Genomic DNA, 19,015 nt, shown 5'->3' on the forward strand with positions numbered 1-19,015 from the left:
AGGGCAGGTTGGTGCTCCCCGTCGGGTACACGCTTCCTAGAGCAGAGGGTTGGGTTCGGTTGGATCCACAATGGGATGTGGCTATTCCCCAGAGGGTGGAAACTCAGTTGCCGGCAAGAGGGCAGGACGCCGGCAGCTGCCCGTGTGCCAATCTATAGGGTGCTACGACGAACTGAGTCAAATTGTGCGACCTGCTCAGGTGTGCTGCACCTCTCTCCGACTAGCTGGCCAGCCTTTAACCCGTCACACTCCGCCTGGAGTAGACGGTCCCCCCAGTGGAAACACGGCCTGCAGACCTTTCTGAGCATTTCTGTGGTGCATACCGACATCGTGGAAAGCTAGTTACCGGGAATTAGTACTTCATCTAAAATGTAAACTCTCTAATAAGCCTCCTCAAAAATTTTGGTGGGAAATTCACAAAAGAACACTACTACTAAACAGGAACTACTAAAACTACTACTAGAAGGGAACAGGAACTCATAAAATGTGGGAAATACAGTGCTCCATGGTTTTCTTTACAATCTGGACTTTGCTTTGGCCCCTAGAAAGGAATTGTTGGTGAATCTGTTGTTATAAATCATGCCTTAATGCCGAATCAAATTCTTATTCCAAATTTTAAAAGAAGTATGCAACTTTTATGAATGAAAAATTATTTTCTCCTAAACCCCACTAGAAACATATTGATAGGCTAAATACTATTTGCAGGGTGCCATGTTGCCAGATTGCCAGAGTCCTATATACCGTGTCTAGGACCTGATTCCTGGGGCGTGGACCAGGACAGCCTTTGGAGAATCAAACTGGGGAAGAGCTGCATATTTTTTCTATTCAAGCATGCTTTTTAAAATGCATGAATGATAAACGAAGGAATGTCTTTTATTGCTATATTGGAGCCTTTCTGAAGAATAAGGCTGCAGGTCCAGCCTTCACTTCCCAGCTGTGGGAGTTTGGCCAAACCAGTGCCCCTTCGTGGGCCAGCACTGCTAGGCCCTTAAGTCTGTGTTGTGCCCCTTCAACATCCAGGGAAGCCTAACAGGGCTTTAGCTTTCTTGCTGCTTATTCCCTTCTCAGCAAAAGAAAGCTTGTATTTTGAACAATAGTTTTTGAACCTGTGTACACAGATACAAATAAAAGGGCAGTAATGAGATCAGGACACCTGGTTTCTCATCCACAACCTGCCACTCCCTTGTTTTACCTCCAGGCTCCCATTCCACAAGAAGGTGAGTGCTCTCTTGCACTTTGGGAGAGTCCTTCTGCCTCCCAGGTCCTGCCTGCCCTGCACCCTCGGCTGCCCAGTCCTGGCTGCCGCCAGCCTTGCTCCAGCACTCCTGTTTGCCCAGCCTTCACCTCCACTCCACCAGCAGCTCATTACAAAGGAGGCCTTGCTGATGGCCACGAGACCATATTCTTGTCCCTGAGCTTCCTATGTCCTCTTTTTCCATCTTATGTCAGAACTCTACCCTCTGCCTTGACAGTCTCTCTGGGTGGAGTGGGTGGAGGGTGATGCAATAGAAAAGCCCAAAGACAGTGGGAGTCCTGCCTGTCAGCCTAGGATACCCAGATGACCTGTTGTTGTTGTTTGCATTCTTCCTTTTAGGAAAAGGTGAACAGCAAGTTCAAGGGAAGACACATGGACAGAGTCCCTCCAGAGTAGGCTACTGGCCTGCACAGTAGTTCCCAATCTTGGGTGCACATTAGAAGCACCTGGGGAACTTTGAAAACTACTGATGCCAGAGATTCTAATAAAATTAGTCTGGGTGTGACCTAGATATCAGGATTTTCAAAAGCTCCCTGGGTGACTCTAATAAGCAGGTGGGGTTGAAATGTCAGGAGCTAGATGTGAATGATTGTAACACGTAATGGAAGGAGTCCATTCCAGGTGTTGGCCACTTCTAACAAGCCTGATAAATACAACACAGAGCTTCATGTGTCCCACACTTATGCCACATGCCACTTCCCATAGCTGTCCAGGCCCCTCCTCCCATTGTAACTTGGCCTGGGACATGTTAAATGAAGTTCAGCCAAAAGCTGTCTCCTTACATATTTTCAGTGCAGTGTAATGGATTCTACATACATAGTGGCCTGTAACCCAACTTGATGTGTCAACTGATTCTTGTAAAAAGTAGCCAAATTTCAGCCAATCACAGCAGCTGAGTGGCCCCTGTTCATGTAAGGCGAACACCAAACCCTAACTAATCCAGCAATTTCTGTACCTCACTTCCACTTTCTGTATGCCATATTCCTTTTTCTGTGCATAAATGTTATTCAACCATGTGGCAACCCAGAATCATCTGAAACTATTCTGGTTCTAGGGGGATGCCCAATTTGCTAATCATTCATTGCTCAATTAAACTCTGTTAAATTTAATTTGTCTAAAGTTTTTAACAGTCAGCAGGAGTGCTCCAAATGCCACCACGACCGGCTTCTGCAAGGCTGCCAAACCATGACCTCTGACCATAATTCTTCCACTAATTAGTATGTCCTTATGAAAGCCCTTACCACATCTCCCCGACCAGCACCGCCCGTACCAGGTGGGTGGATGAGCTATCTGGCAACAGGGGATGGTGATGGGGGTGGGGGTGGAGGGAAGAGTCTGCTGGGAGTGGCGGCCAAAACAAAAATTCCCTAAAGAAAGATTTAGAAACAGATTTGGCAGGTTGCTAGAATGGTTGTGGTTGTACTTAGTAACATTTAATTCCAGACCCATTCCCTTTATCTAAATGGAGAAAGAGTGACTGAGTCTGTCAGGGACGTTTCTGGTGGAATCAGCTCTGGACTAAAAGTCAGAGACCCACAATCTTGCCCCTATCTGTCACTTGCTAGCTGCGTGGGCTTGGGCAAATCATTTCCTCTCTCTGGGTCTCACTTTGTCCATCTCTACATGAGGGCGTGAACAGATGACCTCTGGGGTCCCTTCCAGCTCTGATACTATATGACTTATCTGAGTTGGAGTCAGACAAATTCATACAGTAAAGGCAGAAGGATGGAGGAGCTGGGTTTCCTGGAGCAAGAGACCTTTCTGCTTTCCCCCAGGGGCTCTCCCCCGAGCCAGATGCCAAAAAAGAAACAACTGCAAAGAACACACAGGAGCAACTGACATTGGCCCTTGGGTTCCAGTCAATCCCAGGCGCATGGGGTTAGTTAAGAATATGTCACCTCCCTCGTGCTCCCACGCAGCCTCATTCCTGGGCCTCAGGGGTAAGAAGGGATGGCAAGATCAAACACTAACTGCACCAGAGCCACGCAGACATGCGGTCCCCACCCAGATTCTCCTGGGCAGGCAGCACTGCGGACCACAATTCTTCCGGAGACATCACCCTGCTGAACACCACCCCTTCTCTGTTTGGTGACTCATCGTGGCAAATTAATTCTGTTTGGCACTTTCAAAGCCCTGAATCTTTGATGTTATTTTTAAAACAGCAAGAAGAAACCCCACCCCCCAGTGAGTACGCTGGCTGTGAGCACGGGGATGTGAGCTCCCTGTGTTCCCTAGCGTTCCGGGCTCCACAAGCTCCAGAACCGCCCGAACTCTCAGTTTCTCTGGGAATGAGACGGTTTGGGCCAGCACAGCCTGGCCCTGAGCCTTCCTGGTGCAAATCCTTCCCATCCAGGCAGGAGAGGCTGATCCTCTCTCCTTCCCCATGGAGTGGCCACATTTCCCAGGATCGGGTCTGTGACAGCGGTGAAGCAGCTCTCCCCTCCCTGAAGCAGGAGGAACCGAGAAGCTGTGGGCCTGAGGGCAGGAGCCCACGCCACCATGCCCGTGCATCTGCCTTCCCTCCTTGGAGCCCAGCCCCACAGGGCCGCTCCAGAGATGTTCCAATGGGGGTGGCATAGGATATAGAAGTCCTAACTCCAACCCGTGACAACAGGGGCCTAGGCAAACCCTTCGGCTTTAGGAATCAGAGGTGTACTTTAGAGCTCCTTCCTTCTCTTCTCAAAACATGGAGATGATCAAAGTTATGTGCAGCAGGTCTTAGTTGCAAAAAGCACAGACTTTGGAACAGGACTATCTGGGTTCAGATCTCTGCTATGCCACTTATTAGCTCTGTGACCTTGGGCTAGTGACTTAACTGCTCTGTGTCTCAGTTTCCCCATATATAAACTGGGGATTGTAACAATTTAACTTCCACGAAAGGTGGTTATAACGATTAGCAAAGTTAAAGTACGTGGCATACTTAAAACAGGGCCTAGCACGTAGCAAGTGTTGTTAACTATTTACTCTTATTAAATGTGTCATTTAGGGGCTAGAATCGCCTTAGCATTAGGGATTCAAGTAATGAGAGGCTTGTGATTCAGTTATAAACAGGCACACACTAAATATCTGTAATTGTGTGTTTTAGTACGAAAAACTAATTCAGTCTTGAGCTATAATGGACAAAAAGAAGAACATCCAGAAAAAGACTGAGAATGCTTAGTTTTTCAACCAGATAATGGAAATGTATCAACCTGGAGATCGCAAGAAAGAGGCTAAGGAGAATGCTGAAGATCAGAGGCCAGCATTAGCTGGGTCAGGCATGATAGAAAAAAAAATTATATATATATATATATATATATATATATATATATATATATATATATCTGGTTTTTGTCCCTTGCTTCTGGCACAAAGTTTCAAAAACCTTTGGAATTTTTTAAATGTCCAAAAGACAGTAGGAATGTCTTTTGTTATTCATAATGAGCCTCTTTCAACCAAACCTGAGTTTATGCTAATAAGGTGACTGTTGGTGGGCTCTTAGATAGTTTCAGGGGAGGGCCTGGACACCCCAGAAAGACCAAGCATGTGGCCAGAAGGTTGTAGTTTCAACTCTACCCCCAACCTCCGAAGAGGGGAGAGGGGCTGGAGATTCAGTTCAATCAAGTGGTAAATGACTTCTGTAATGAAGCTATTTGATGGGGAAAAAAACACCAAACCATAGACATGGAGGCCTGGGGGAGCTTCCTGGTTGGTGAACACACTGATGTGCTAGGAGAGGGAGTGACAGCTCTGTGTACCCCACCCCAGGCCCTGAGCTTTGCCTGTCCTCCATGTGGGTGTGCCTCAGTTGGATCCTTTATAATAAAACTATGAGAACAAGTACAGCACTTTCAGTGAGTTTTTTGAATCATTCTAATGAATTATTGAGCCAGAAGAGGGGTGATGGGAACCCCCAAATTTATAGTCAGGTCATTCACAAGTGTGGCTGGCCTGTGGACCCCACCTGTGGCTGTGTCTGAAGTGTGGGCAGTCTCATTGGTGACTTGTTCTTTCACCTGTGGTAGGTAACTTGTGTGCCCTTTAACTCGGATAGTTCACGTCAGAATTGAATTGAATTGTAGGATAGCCAGTGGCTGACAAAGAATTGGTGATATAACATCACAAGGTGACTTTGATTCATAATTTATTTTCATTCCTGGGACCACACTATGGGGGAGATATTTTTGTCCCAGTTTTATGAGAAAGAAACTGAATCACAGAGAGGTTCACTAATTTGCCCAAGGTCACCCAGATAACAGTGGAGTCAGGATTCAGCCAGGTTTGTCCCTGGCCCCAGACCCTGCCCTTCTCCACTCCGTCATGTCCCTGAACATCTGCTGCACTGCTGCGTGCAAGAAGGATTAGGCCGATTTCCCGGAACCTCAGGGGCCAGAAGTAGGAAACCAGGTGGTGGTTGCAGACAGGCAGATTGTAGCTGAGGGCATGAGGGAGAATTTTCCAACAGCAGGGGCTGCTCAGTGACGGGAAGATGGAACAGGCTGCCTTGTCAGGTGGTGACTTCTCTCTGCTGGGAGTGACAGTGACCACAGAATGCTGTAGGGGCCGCTGGCCTTGCTGGGTAGGGGAGGGGAGGGGACTAAGGTCCTGCAGATTCTAGGTGGCTGCTGAGTCAGCAGGACAGAGGGAGTTCATGGCAATGGCATGAGCGTCTGGAAGCTCAATCTCATGTGATGGATCCAACCAAAAAGTGTGCATCTCTCCCCATCTCCAGTGAAAAACTGCTGCCTACTCACCGGGAGGCAGGCCTGGCCCAGTCCGGGGGCTCCCTGTCGGCGCTCGGTCTGCACCCGCTGCTCCACCCTCAGGGTGCCAGCCGCATCTACACGGCCTCCTCACACATCGGGGTGGAAACTGGAAAGCACAAACACAACAAACATCAGGGCCTTGTCTGCACCACCATGACTCTTAACCCAACTTATCTGAAGAACTGCTGGGCAATTCTTTAAAATGAACTTGAAATGAATGTTTATGTTAAAAGCAAATTATATCTTTAAAAAGGTAAAGAAAGCTTCGTTATCTTTACAGTTGGGATCCTTTTAGAGAGAGGCATTGGAAAATCGCTTTGCTGAGTGCTGGCTGGCAAGACCTCAGATCAAGGAGGCTGCCTTGCACCATGGAGAGAGCAGAATGTAGAAGTCCCGTGCGAGCCCAGAGGGGATCACAAGTTGATGCAAAGGTCTCCCTTCCTGAGACCCCAAAACACTTCACTAACAGCTGCTAAACTCACAGATGCAGATGTGAGTAAATTTTGGATGCAGTCCAAGAGGCAGAAGCAGCCTGAAGAATATCACACCCCAGGAAAGTGGGAGAGTTTTAGATTTGCACAGGCCACGAATTGGTTGGTTCAAGATAATTTCAGCTAGAGTTCAAGTGGAAAGGCCCCCAGCTAATGCCTGGATAACAGGTCATGCAGAACTACTAAAGGAGGAATGTAAAGTTATTAATACCTTACCAACAAGGGCAAGTCACTCCTCCAAAAATCTTGGGGATCACAGTCTTCAAAGGGTTACTTACCAAAATGTTAACAACAACAAAAAGACTAGTTTTCTATTTTCACATGGACACCCTGTCATTCAGACCCAGAGCTCCTGGGGGCTGTCTCATCCAGGGCTGGCAGCATCCCTGACCACCTCCAGCCGCCAACCTGCCACCTGCCTATGGCTCTGGGCTCACTGGTCAGCTCAGCTCCATCCCTAACCCAGTGCTGTCCAGAGTGGAGCCACTGGGGGGGGGGACTCGTCCCACCAATGCGGGACTAGGAGAAGTCATCCGGGCAGGTGCAATGTGCCTGTGGGAGTCCAGGACACCTGCACACCCACTGAGGTACAGCCTCCTCCTCAACCCAGCCGGGGGCCCAGGGCTCAGCACTTCAGTGCCTAGATGGTCCCCAGCCCAGTCCTGATGTTCACCCTTCTAATTAGGAAGTTGCTTGCAAGAGCTGGGCTCTGCACTCTATAGTCCAGTGCCACCTGGGGTCCTCCTTCCAGTGGCTTTAATTTTAGCAAGAACAGGATCACAGCCACCACTTGATGCTGCCTCTGTCCATTTCCCTCCCTCCCAGGGCTGACCCCAGGGTGGGATTTGCCAATGTACCTCCACTGCCCTCCTGAAGGGCAAATCCTGGAGCTAGGTAAGTTTTTTTTCCCCTCAAACTTCCTCCCCTTCCCCAGAAGCCCCTGCTGTGAAGGTCTGAGGCTGCCCCATGGCCATAACCTGCTAAGATTTGAATTTTCAGAGTCTGAGTTATTTGGGGGTTCATTAATACAATTAATCCTTTGCCCCTAGAGCTGTCCTGTGGCATTCATGCAAGAAAGCAGACATCTGTCCCCCAGATAAGCATATATGGAACAAAATAATTCCCATCCCAATCTCCATTGGTGTGAAATTCCACAACTAGAGCTCCATTCCTTGGTTTATGGTGTTACCCCCTAATTAAAATGAAAATAGTTCTGAGAGGTATTGGAGGCAAGTGTATTATCTATAAACCATTACCCTATGGCAATGAAACTGTCAAATCTCTGATTACAGAGGCCAGCTGAGTGGGGCAGGAGCGGCACAGGATCAGCAAGTTGTAATGAGGGAAACGGAAGAGGAAGAGGCCTGATGCAGGGCCACTCGAGAGAAGCCCCAGCACCTGGGGCAGGGCTGCTGCCCTGGGGGGATTGGGGTGATCCTGGCCAGACACCACCTTCTAAGCCTGCACAAGGTGTGGCATCAAGCCCAGCATCACCCCCCATTTAGCCTTCGGCTTCCCAGCATGGGCCTTGAGAGCAAAGCTCACCCCAGCTTCCAGCCACCTGCAGCCCTCAGACAGAGCTCAGAAGCAAGGAGCAGGTGAGCCATGGTGCCCCACGTAGTGAGAGCAGGTGCCTGACACCCCCTGGTTGCTTCAGAAAGCACAAGAAGCACGACCCTCAGGGCCACCTGGCCCCTGCTCTCAGTATGCAATCAGGCTGGGCTGTGAGGCAGGAAGAGTTAGGACAATGCATTCTAATCCTTCTTGGTCACCCGTCCGACTGTGAACCCAGACATTAAAAACATGTGTCCTGCAGCCACCTTGAAATCAACCTGCAAATGGACTGTCACTCCCTCTCACCCTGAGCCACAACCTCCCTCTGCACAGCCAGCCTCTCCTCTCTGCTTCCCACCAACTGGTCACCCCACCATGGCCCAGAGAGGCAGCCTGGACTCCCTCTTCTTGCCCTGTAAATCTATTTTTTTTTCTTTTTTTCTTTTAATTTTAATAAAATGATACAAATTATTAGGTCTTTCATACTTTTAGCAACTGTCTGGTAGTTTCTTCTCACAGATCTAACAAATAGTCCTGTGAGGAAAGCAAAACCACAGTGTCACTCTATGAGGGGTTTCCAACGGTGTATGGCTACAGAAAAAGCCCAACCGGGACACACCTCAACCCCTGCACGTCTAATCCGTCACCAAGGTCTCCAGTTTTATGTCCTAAATATCCCTCCCCCTCCCGAGCACCACGCCCTGAGTCATGCCTCCGTTACTCCGTCCTTCAATGGTCTCTGGCCCACGGCCCTTCCTCTCTTATGTCCACTGTCCAATCGGTCACCAGAGTCACTGTTCTAAAAATGCAAATCTGGCCAATGTGTGTCACTGCCCTGCTAAAAACCCATCCCTGTCACCAGGGGCAGTGTTCCTTAACCTTTTTTTTTTTAATTCCTGCTCTTCCAGCTGAAACTTAGTCAAATTTAGACTCTATTACAAAAATGGCAGGTATTCTTTTCACATTTTAAACCTCCAGGAAGGGAGGGAAGAGAATGAAAAGAAGTTGGTTAATGGATAGAAATACATAGTTCGAGACAAGAAAAAAGATCAAACTTTTGATAGATCAGGGTGACTATAGGTTTACAATAATCTATTGTATATTTCCAAATATCTAGAAGAGAAGAATTCAAATAAAGAAAAGACAAATATTTAAGGTGATGGATTTGGATCTTTGCAAATTATATGAAAGTATTAAATAATGACGTGTACCCTGAAACTATGTACTTCTATTATGCATCAATAAAAAAAGATGTTTAAATCTGAATTTGCTTTGGCAAACAAAATGCATGCTCCATGTTAAAAATTCAAGCCCAGCAGCACCCAGCCAGGGGCTGTGCCTTTCTCTCTCTGCCCAGCCTCTTCTCCTTGAGGACGGCCAGCCTGTAGGCCGCCCTTCCAGACTCTCAGCCAACACCCACAGCCCTCTGGACCTCCCAGTGCCCCCCGCCCTCGAGGGGCTATTCACAGGACCCAGAGGCACAAGGCAGATTCCTCATGAGTGCTGGCGTCTTCCAGAAACACCCTTTCCTCTTCACCCCAGGTGTCCTCTCCTCCGGGAGCCTGCCCCCACACCCGCCTCCTCGGGCTCTCACTCCACTTTACTCACCTCTTCCATCCCACGTGCAACCTGACAGCAACAACCTGTTGCCATGAGCTCCTAGCAGGCAAAGGGCCTGGCGCCAGGTAGGTGTTGAGTAAATGTTAGTTGGACTAAGATACAACTCATGGTGAATTGGGAGGAGTTAGGACAGCCTAAAGAAGCAGCACCGTCCAGCCCTGGTGTTCCAGAGGCGAGTGGGGCCCAAGGAGAGCTCACAGCACCATGCGGGGAGACAGACGCTGACGCTGCCCACATCAGGGTGAGGTGTGGCTGTCAATGGAACAGTGTGTGGCAGGGCCCTAGCTCCTATATCACCTCCTCTTAAACTAAGTGTGCTATGGTATATAACCCAATGGCAGGGCCCCTCCTCTTACCCTTTGTGCCTATTTTGGAGCCGAATCCCAGCAACTGACTGCAACTCTCACACTACCAAATCCAACCTTGACGATAGAGAGACAGAGAAGGTAATATTACACAGCACGCAATGCACAGCAACCATGCACCCTTGGCTCTCCAAAGTCCAGCCTCGCCTCCTTCTCTGTTTCTCACCTCTCTCGAGCACCCCCTGCCCTGCCCTCGCCAGGGACCCTCCAGTCTGCTCAGGGGACCCAGGAGCTCCCTTTTAGCACCTCTAGTTCGCATCCTCACGCCCCTGACCCCTCCTCAGCAGAGACCCTGCTTGGGATTCGCCCAGGTAGGAGGGCAGCTGGGGCCTGCAAATCACAAAACATGCTCCCTGTCACGGAGCATTTTCTTCCCTGTCCCACTGAAGAGCAAGTACATGTAACCACTGGAGTATGAAATCGCATTTCTATGGATCATTCCTTGTGGCTGTACAAGGAATGAAAGGTCTATAAGGGGAGTAACAGATGCCCAAGGTGTCTGACTTTTTGCTACATCTGCTTAAGCTCCGCATGCCCCGAGAGGAGCTAGGTGCTGTCACCTGCCACTTCAGTGGGGGGTCCCCAGACAGGAGTAGACAGTCTGTATCACTCAGCACCCAGAGCCCAAGGTGGAAAGACGGCACAAGCTGCCATTTCCCAGCTGCTCACCACGGCCACAGCCACGGCCACAGGTCCCCTTGGCAGCGCCAGCCTCTGAAAGCCCCAGGCCGGGCCCCACAGGGCAGCTCCAGGCAAGGACAGCGCAGCATTTGCTCCAAGCCTTCGGCTTGAAGTGGGAACCCAAACTCACCGACCGCTGACTGAGACTCCCACAGTGAGACAGGAGGCATGCTGACTGTGCGGCCGCGGCTCCGCAGAGCAAGTGGAGGCAGTTGAGTGGGGACTGGGCCACACCCTGCCTGGTGCCCCCAGATAGAGAAGGCTTATGCCTCTGCGTGGCAGGATCATGGGGGAAGCTTATCACCATCTCTTCACACACTTCTGAATTTTCCAAAGTTCTACATTAGGTATTAGCTGCTGTGATCATTTGGGCCAAAAATAGTTTAAAAGAAGAAAAGGAGAAGGAGGCAGGTGAGCGAAGGTAAAATATCTCTATGTCCAATTCCAGAAGCCCCCTGGGCTGGGAGAATCCTTCAACCCTCTGACTGCTGCAGGCCCCGGAAGTGCTTATTTCTGGGCACCCCTGATGCATACTTTCCTAGAGAAGTCCAGTGAATTTTAAAAGCCTTCCGACAAAGGGACTCAAACCTAAGAGTTAGCAGGCAATTTTTTCCGTTCTCCTGCTACCCAGGAATTGGACTGCGGTGGAATGGATAGGCCCAATGTTCTTTCTCACAGACTTGGAATCACTTCCATTCCCTCTCACTAGATGAACACAGTTACTTGTCAAGTATCTACTGGTGCCCAGGAGTGAGCAAGAACTGGAATTGGACATGAAAGGGAAGATACCTGGGAGAAATGAGACCAGGCCCTGCCTGCTAGAGGCCCATAGTCATGTTTGTATTCATGAAAAACATGAATGCAAATGAAATAGACATAACAGATCAACACCTAAGTGGACATATAGGAATAACATTTATAGAGTGTTGGGCAGGTGGGAGGGGGGAGGAGAGGATGGGTATATACAAACATAATGAGTGAGATGTGCAACGTTTGGGGGATGGTCACGCTTGAAGCTCTGACTCAAGGGGTGAGGGGGGCATGGGCAATATACATAAGCTTAACATTTGTACCCCCATAATATGCTGAAATAAAACAAAATTTTAAAAAACTTTAAAAAAAATAAATGAAATAGACATAGATATATGCACATATGCACAGATATGTAATCAACTGCTAAGGCCAAAACAATACAGGGTGCTGACAATGAATGCTGGGGTGATGTGAAATGACTGTGTTCAATGCTTGTGAAACCACGGGTCCACATGTTTGAGGACCAAGGTCCCGAGTTAGACCTTGAAGAAAGACATTATTCAATCAGCAAAAGCTGTGTAAGCCCATAGGTGCCAGTTGCTATGCTGGGCCCTTCTCCCTAGCCCCGTGGCGAAGGGCCCAGCATTCTGATTTTTCAGGTGAGGAAACTGAGGCTCCAGGAAACTGAGTGACTTGATCCAGGCCACAGACTGGTGAAGGGCAGAGCCTGGGTTGGAACCCATCTGGTTCCAGAGCTGTTCTATTTTGACTTCACCACTCTTTCCTTCCCTCATCCAAATGAAGAAGAGTGGATGCCAGGGAATGGTGGGAAGGTGGGGAATGGGCATCTGCAAATGGCCAAGGCCCAAAGCCCAGGTTCTATGTTCCTGGCAGAAGCCCCAAGGACTCAGCCAGCTTCTGAAAGGATAATTCTGCTCCTGTTTCTGGCATGTGGGGCTCAGAACTGAGATGGCTCAGAACTTCCCAACACAGAAGATGGGCGTTAGACAGCGAGGGACAGCGCAGGCACCTCTGGTACTCACTCTGACAGGTGGCTGTGCTTTTAGGTAAAGAAGACGCTGCTGGCCCCCTCAGGAGGACAGCAGGCTGCAGTGGTGACAGCTGGCAGTGGGTCACGCACGCATACTCCCAGGGCTGCCAGCCACTGAGACCTGCTTGATCTTAACAATCCTTTCACTACATGCCTGCCACGGACCTGGCCACCACTGGGGAAGTCAAGGGATGTAATCCACAATCCCCCTTCACAAAAGGCCCACAACGAGGGGGTCACAGAGCGAGCATTACAATACAGTGCTCCAGTGAAGGTTCACGAAGGCAACCGGGGGCTCCCAACCTCGAGGCTCTAGTGCTGGGCTTCAACCCACTCATCAGATGCCTCTGCCACTGACCACAAGTCCACGTGGACCTCACACCTTCCTGACGGGGAAAACAGGGGGCGCCCAGGAAGCCCTGGTGCTGCGGAGACCATGCTGGCCGGGCAGGAGGGCTGGGTTCAGCCGTCACAGACCTGGTGCCTTCCGTGAAGGGTCAGTCAAACCTGGAGCCGATACAGGTGAAAGCTCATCACAAAGGCTGTCTCGAGTCTCACTGAGCTGACTCAGCCTCTGGTCCTCCGTTCCACACCTCAGGCTGTCCTGGAATCCAGTCTTGACACTTTTAAGCAGTCACCTTGTCTACCTTGTGCCTTTGGGCAGGACCATATCTAATGTCAATGGAGCTAAATTTTGAAAAGTTTTAACTTAATCTAGTTCAAACACAAAACAGTTGACGCTGCTTTTTGGCCCAGTCTGAGAACATCTGTCCTCCAATAGGAAAGTGAAGTGTAACCCACTGAATCCTGTGGCAGGGCTACTCTTGTCCCCATACCTACCCCCAGACAGGAAGTCCAGGAAAGAGCATTACCTGATGTGTCCTTCTCTATCTAATAGAATAAACCAAATCCTAGATCACAAGAGGTGGAAATGCAAGCTCTTTTAGCACATTAAGGTCAAAGCTATCTTGTTGATTTTGTTTTTTGGGGTTTTTTCCCCCTAATTGGGCACAAGAGAAAAGAAGATCTTGCCTCTCAGACTAGAGGGTGACCTAACACCATTCCTTTCTTCTCCAGACCGGGAAGGCTGTGAAAATCCACAACTCAAATGAGGCTTGGGCATGCTGGTGTGGGGAGGGGGAAAAGGAAAGGCAGTGGGCCCAGGAAGAGGGGATGGTGGGAACTGGAAGGGATAGGTTAAGTAAGGCAGAGGGTCTAAAGGCGCACACGGAGAACTGCTGGCCTCCGGAACTTCCGTGTTCCCAAAAGCCTGAGCGTGGAGGCTCAGGCCTTCACAGGGTGTCTGGAACAGATGGTGAAAATAGGGGGTATGTTGTTGACTTTCCACTCCTCTGCCCAGCAATTCTGCACGGTTTGAATTTTCTCATGGAGATATTAAGGAAAGAGCTATTTCAACGTCTGTATGTTTCCGCCTGTGTGTTTGCATATTCATGTGTCAGAGGTAATGCTATGCGCCCCGCAGCCCCCCCTTCTATCTGGATAGGACCACATGGAACGTGAGCAGAAGTGCGGGCATCACCTGTAGCCCAGGCGATCAGGAGCTGGAAGCAGAGGCTCCAGTGGAAACTCCCAAGCCCTAGAGAATGATGCAGCCGCCAAATGGAGGAGCCAGCTGTCACTGCAGGCAGCCTCCTGAGCATCTGATTGGTATCTCTGAGGTTGCTACAGCAGGTCGTCTAGCCTGAAAAACATATTCCCACCTTTTCTCCAAGTCAAGACACTCTTCTCTTAATTCTATTCCACTGATTCTAGTGTCTCCTTCAGGATCACCAATGACCCATATGTTACATCTCTGTTCTCTAAATTTATCATTTTTCTTCTCACTAGTTTTATTGTCGACATTTTCCTTACATTCTGACAGTTTGTCACTGTTATTTTCTACTTTGCTAATTTTAATTCCACAAAATTAATGTGGATTTTAATTCAGATACTGAACATTTTGTCCTTGTGCATATTTTTCTTAATTTATGTCCATTTTTACCCAAGATCTTTTTATCTTAGTCTATTCCTTCCTTATGGCTGTCCTCTCTCATTTCTTAGAAGCCATATCTTTTTGAACTATATATATTAAGGATACAAGTTTTCTTCTGGTTCCTATAGCAAATTATTATCAGAAGTAAATGCCTCTTTTGAGTCTTCTAGATCATTTATCTTCCTCTGAAGTGTCTTTTCTCAAGACACTTCTAATTTTCTTTTCCTGTATCCTCCAATAAGGTGAAATAAAGTCCCCTAAGATATAACCTTCAGGGAAAATAGCTTCTAGCAAAAAATGATGAGAAAGCCATGTTTTCTGGAAATCGAGTCTGGTACACACATAATTAATAGTGACCTTTAATACCTCCAGGCAATGTCTGCACTAACATGACCAAAGCAATTACTTTAATGATCAGTTCACTTAAGATTAGAGATACAAAAAGATGGCTATCAAGGAAACAGGCCCAATCCCACATCCAGATTATAAAATGGGTACTCCTTTTAGAAAAAACAAATTTGAATCAAACTTATTTCTGGGTGGTGGAGTAATTGGGCTATGAACATCAGACTCAAGGAATTAAATATTTAAATGAGCTCATAATTCTTAAAATATGACCATCTGCTTCACAACTTCCTGAGATGCCATAAAAGTATTAATAAGATAGAGGAGATGAAAGAGAAACATCATGATAACAATTTGAGGGCCATCAGATACTGGAGGATAGTACATCTGCTTGAAGAAATGACATGAGAGATGAGTCTCATGGGAGCACAAGGAAGATCTTTCTTTGCTACAGGTCTCAAAAGTGAAGGCAGAGTTACAGCCACGGTGTTGATTTGATAGAGGGATAAAAATAAAGAGAACATTGGCATCCTGTATGTCTTCAAATCTAAGACATCCTTGATTGACTGGCACACCAATAATTTTAAATATTACTAAGAAAGAAAACATTGGCAATTATAATAATAAGTCATCACCAATTGGGGGACACATCCTAATTTCAAAGATGTTGAAATGTGGGGGGAAAGGTGTTAGAATCTACGAAGTACAGGAACTCAACTTAGAAGTTGGTGTCACCAACTTTAGGACTGCCTCTCACATGGTGGGTGGCATGTTATCTACTGGGGCAGGGAGCCTAAGGATGAGACAAGAGAAACAAGCCACAAGGGCTTGTGGAGAGCCCCTTGGCACCCTGATTCAGGGCTTATCAGTAGACAGACTGGTTAGCTGTCAATCCTCACTTCTGCCCAATACACTGTCCTGACATCTACAACAAGGCAGACCGATGTGCATGGCTCCCAAACAAGTTCACTCCACGTACATCCACGTACGCCTCCCTACACCTGCTGAGGAGGCATCTTCCTCCTCTGTGAAGCGGTGCATCATGTCATAAGGCAAGGCCAGACTAAGACAAGAAAGCCAAAGCTTAAAAGACAACCAAGATTGTGATGAAAATGGAGACGGATCCACTACCGGGATTTCTGATGGGCTGAGCCCATGTAAACCACATTGGCTGAAGCATTCTCCAGAGGGCTTTACCACATAGTAGGTGCACAACCAGTGCTAGCTCCCATCCCCTAGACCCCTCTCCAAGGACCCTCCCAGATCTGCTGTTTTATTCTTCCCTGTATCTTCCCAAACTTAGGAGTACAGAGATCAGAGAAAATGAAGGACTGTGGGGAGGGTTAAATACCTATCTCACTACACGAAGGACCCAGGGAACTGGCTCCACCCTGCAGCATCATGGCCACGAACCCAGGCTCTGAATGGTATTAGAGCCTAGGTTTGAATCCCAGCTCTGCATCTTTCTGGTTATGTGACCTTGAACAGTTACTCCATTTCTCCGAACCTCAGTTTCTTCATCTGTACAATGTGGAGAGGAGCAGTTCCTCCTTAGAGGACTATATGAGACAATATATGAAAGCACAGGCTTTGCACAGGGCCTGACACATAGTAAGGAGTCAATAAATGTTAGGTGCTACTATTAAGTCATTCCTTATATGGTTTATTGACATTGCAACAATTGAATTTTTTTTTAAATCACCGTCTGGATTCCATCTTGCCAGCAAGTACTCATCTGGGCTGACTGCCTCATCAAATGTTCTCAAGGGAATGCCAATGAATACATGAAACTGAGCTTAATAAAATTAGGCAGGTGGACTGGGCACGATGGCTCATGCCTGTAATCCTAGCACTCTGGGAGGCTGAGGTGGGAGGATTGCTTGAGCTCAGGAGTTTGAGACCAGCTGGAGCGAAACAAGACCCTGTCTCTACTAAAAATAGAAAAATTAACCAGGCATTGTGGTGCAAGCCTGTAGCCCCAGCTACTTGGGAAGCTAAAGCAGGAAGATCGCTTGAGCCCAGGAGTTTGAGGTTACAGTGAGCTATGATGACACCACTGCACTCTACCTGAGGAAACAGAGAGAGACTCTGTCTCCAAAAAAGAAAAAAATTAGGTAGGTTATGTCTGCTGCTGAATTTCTGTACTAATGATATACAGGTAGATTTTTAGGTAATATGCATTTTAAATGGCAGGCTATAGTTTTCCATCTGAGCAGGTAATCTAGAGACTCCAGTGCTGGTGACAGTGCTGCCTGCATCGCTGGTGAGACTGCCTACACTGGGTTGCAGGTCTTTCCAGCTAATTCCCTGGCCCCTTTTGTTGGGAAAATATGATTGAGGAATTAATGAGATGTGGCTCATAAGACCATTATTTTATTGTATAACCTAATATTACTATGTTAAAGACAGAAACAGGAGTTTGCAGGGTTTTGCCCTGAAGGCATGTGTGGACTCAATGGTTCACTTATTAGAGGCTGCTATCATGGGAGAGCTCTCAAATCTCCGGTGGGGATGTTTTCTAGGATGGCTTCCCAGTATCTCAAAATCTGTGAGCTTCCCTGTGTCTTGAAAGACAAGATAAGGTAAACATGGCCCACAGGATGGGAGCCGGAGATAATGAGTACACTTTGACCAGAGATGTGCCCCGGTGGTTATAAACGACCTGCTTTATTAGAGATGGGCTTCCTGCTCTCTCCTGTCTGTCTACCTTTAAGTCCACCATAACTAATCAAAGAAATATTGAGTCACTATACCTCTTTTGTTTTACTTTTGTTAATTGACAACTACCTCTTAGAAATTAGAAGCTAGCCCCTAAAAGACTTTGTACCTGTTTGTTCACCTAGATAGATTAGAAGCCCCTTGAGAGGACTTTTGACCCTAACCCACTACCTGTATCCCCTAGCAACTGCATTCCCTGATATGTAAATATGTTACGCTGACAACTGGTAATTGATGTCTGTGATTATAAAAACCTGTAAGAATCTAACCATATCACTGGTGGTTATGGACATCCGCCAGTCCCCTAGGAACTTCCCGCTGTGTTATATCTGATTTATATAACTATAACCTATACCTTAGTCTCTGTGTATTCTTTTATTTCTCTCTGTTGCCTGTCAATTTCCTTATCCTCTGTGGCGACCCCTATCTTAGGGACACGGCTCCCCGGGGAGAAGCAGCTGATCTCCTCACAGGCCTGCCTCAACTACTCTCGCCCCGCACCCTTTGACCCAGCCATTTGTTACAGGCACAAAAGGCTGTGCCTAGTCATCTCCTGACACACTTGTGTCTTGGGAAGGGCTTCTTTGAGCTTGGAACTCAAAGTAAGGGGTGAAATTTTTCGATCTGGGGCAAAAAAAGGTGGCAAAGGACTGCAAACCAAGGCCAAGAATCATGAAGGGTAGAAAGAGGGTAAATGCAAGAGGAGACCCCACCTCTTACCACTCAAAAAAGGGCATTTAAAATGAATTCAGTGAGGCTTCACACACTGGTTAATAAGAAAATGGAATGTGTCACAGCCCACAGGAGGGTACAGACCAAACGTGCCGAGTGATGGGCCACATTAAATATCCATCCAACAACCATCAATAATGAACACACCCACATGGCATTTAGCCCTTAAAAGCTGTCCCATGGAAATGTTACCAACACAGTGTTAAATGAAAAAGGGGTTAAGGTGGAATAGATACATATACTTTTAAGTGCCTGCTACGTCCAGGCACCGCACTACACTGTCCTGCCATGAGTCTGCCATTCCGGAGCCCACCCTGTGCTGAGGGGCGAGGGGCCTCACAGCTGTGTGACTTGGGCAAGTCCTTCCACCACTGTGTGTCTCATTTTTAGATGGTGACCATAGCAGTACCCCCTGTCGTAAGAAATGTCCCACCTGCATTTCTGGGTGGCCTCTTCACAAGGCATTCAGAACCTGGCTCAGCAGCCGGCTTCCTAACGAAGCCATGCAGCTGCACAGGGCATCTTGTCTCTGCCCCCCAGCCCCACGCCGACCCCCACAGACACTCTATGCATGTGGGCCTTCCCGAGTTCAAGCCGCCTGTGTGGCTCTCAGGGCTACTCACCTGCTCATACCACAGGAGGCCTAGCGTCATCCCCCTTGCAGCTCTGGGCCCCGTTGCTGGGCTCTCTGCTTTTTTTGCTTTGGGTCTCC

At 48.0% G+C, this 19,015-nt stretch overlaps 1 protein-coding gene and 1 non-coding gene across 6 annotated transcripts in view; both read right to left on the reverse strand.

Annotated features, from left to right (window-relative positions):
- ADD2 (adducin 2) overlaps positions 1-19,015 on the reverse strand; it is a 103,012-nt gene that overhangs the window by 41,255 nt on the left and 42,742 nt on the right. The window contains exons 1-3 of one of the 5 annotated variants that reach the window (XM_076000868.1): positions 10,700-10,832; positions 10,022-10,087; positions 5,989-6,106 (exon numbers count right to left, since the gene is read on the reverse strand). The gene's annotated coding sequence lies outside the window, so the exon portion shown is untranslated. The other 4 variants (XM_076000865.1, XM_076000866.1, XM_076000869.1 and 1 more) reach the window with 4 other exon arrangements.
- LOC142870367 (small nucleolar RNA SNORA18) lies at positions 8,539-8,670 on the reverse strand. The gene has a single exon (XR_012918776.1). It is a non-coding gene; the product is annotated as a small nucleolar RNA SNORA18 (small nucleolar RNA).

The sequence above is a fragment of the Microcebus murinus genome, chromosome 3 (assembly GCF_040939455.1).
Source record: "Microcebus murinus isolate Inina chromosome 3, M.murinus_Inina_mat1.0, whole genome shotgun sequence".
NCBI lineage: Eukaryota > Metazoa > Chordata > Mammalia > Primates > Cheirogaleidae > Microcebus > Microcebus murinus.